General features: G+C 62.0%; 1 non-coding gene across 1 annotated transcript; it reads left to right on the top strand.

Moving 5' to 3' along the window:
- Positions 1–702: 702 nt before the first annotated feature.
- Positions 703–774, top strand: TRNAC-GCA (transfer RNA cysteine (anticodon GCA)). Its single transcript has one exon. It is a non-coding gene; the product is annotated as a tRNA-Cys (tRNA).
- Positions 775–1,614: the final 840 nt, after the last annotated feature.

Raw genomic sequence — 1,614 nt, 5'->3', positions numbered from 1 at the left:
TTCACCCGCGGCGACGGCCATGGCTGCCATCCCCCCAGCCGCAGACCACACGGTGCAGATCCTCCGGTCGCGTCTTGTGGGCTGTGCGGCGTGACAGATGGCGGCTACCCATTGCTGGGCCGCTTGCTTGCCTGACGCGTCCCGCCACTGGCCTTGGACCTGTTTGCCTCAGCCAGTCGTCGTCCGCTTTTCTGGGCCTGCTGCGCTGTCGCCAGACGCCTCCTCACGCCCTTCGAGCCTCCGGGCTTGCTCGCAGCCACCCCTCCCCACGCCTTGCGCAGCTGTCTTGTCTCTCACCCTCTCACCTCTGTCGTGTCCCTGCCTGCTTGGTGCCACGCTTCCCGTCTTCTCTGCCCTTGGTGGTGGAGGGAGGAGGGTGCCTGGGACACGGGTGCGGGTAGGGGGCCCCGGTGGTTGAGGGGAGAGGACAGGTTCCCCGGGGGGCGGCCGTACCTGTGTACGAGGTGGTGGGGGAGGGCTCTGCCCATTTCGGGGGGATGTGGGGGTGGTTGTTTGGCGTCGACGGGGACCTCCGGGCGGCGGTCGACTGGCGCACTGGGGGCCCCCATGTGTCACGGGCCCGGCAGGGTCGAGGCCCGCGGGTGGGGATTTGGCGGTGGTGGTCGAAATCGGGGCGGTGTCCCACAGGGCATGCCTTGCACCTCGCCCGCCTCCCCCTTTCCGGGTACCTAGTGTGGGGCTTCCCTGGTGGCTCAGATGGTAAAGCGTCTGCCTGCAGTGCGGGAGACCCAGGTTCGATCCCTGGGTTGGGAAGATCCCCTGGAGAAGGAAATGGCAACTCAGTCCAGTACCCTTGCCTAGAAAATTGCATGGACGGAGGAACCTGGTAGGTTCATGGGTCACACAGAGTCGGACACGACTGAGCGACTTCACTTCACAGCTGATAAAAAGCTTGGGTTGTCTCTTAGGGTGGGTTTGCTCCTGGATGGATTTCACCTGGCGGCAGTAGGGAGCCCTGCAGACCTCTCCTGGAAGTGGGCGTATGGCCGAAGCACACCTGGCCCATGTCGGGGGTGGAGCGTGCCTCCTCTGAGCTCCTAGGCAGTGGGTCCCAGGTCTCAGGGGTCTCCATTGCAACTGGGAATGCATATTTCGTGGGCTCCTGGATCCCCATCGATCAGCATCCAGTGAGGAGAGCAGCAGGGTACGGACCACAGGTAAGGGAACTGGGATTCGGTGGCATAGGGTGGAGCAGGGAACCACGTGTTCCGCCCTCTCTGTTGGCATAGTTTCGATGCCCCCAACCTGGAGGTCGCAGAAAGACCTCGCCATTGGGGTCAAGGCCTTTACCACTTTACCCCTTCATATAAAACTCGGACTCTTGTGATTTTCCCAAGCAACCTCGTGCCTGCAGTGAGGTCCCCAGGAAGTCCAAGGGATTTATCCTTCCTGGTGATTTCTTTCACCTGCTGGGCACTCCACAACCCTTACTCTGACTGGCCGGCTGGCCCAGCCCTGCTAGCGACAGTTTGCAGTCCAGTGGGCCCTTAATCACCTGCTGGGACGGGAAAGGGAAGGGTCCACGAATTGCACCCTAGAAACTTAGTAGGGTGCATGGATTTAAAAACCTGGTGGCCACCCAGGCAGAAAAGA

The sequence above is a fragment of the Muntiacus reevesi genome, chromosome 2 (assembly GCF_963930625.1).
Source record: "Muntiacus reevesi chromosome 2, mMunRee1.1, whole genome shotgun sequence".
NCBI lineage: Eukaryota > Metazoa > Chordata > Mammalia > Artiodactyla > Cervidae > Muntiacus > Muntiacus reevesi.
This window is presented reverse-complemented; position numbering and strand designations above follow the sequence as displayed.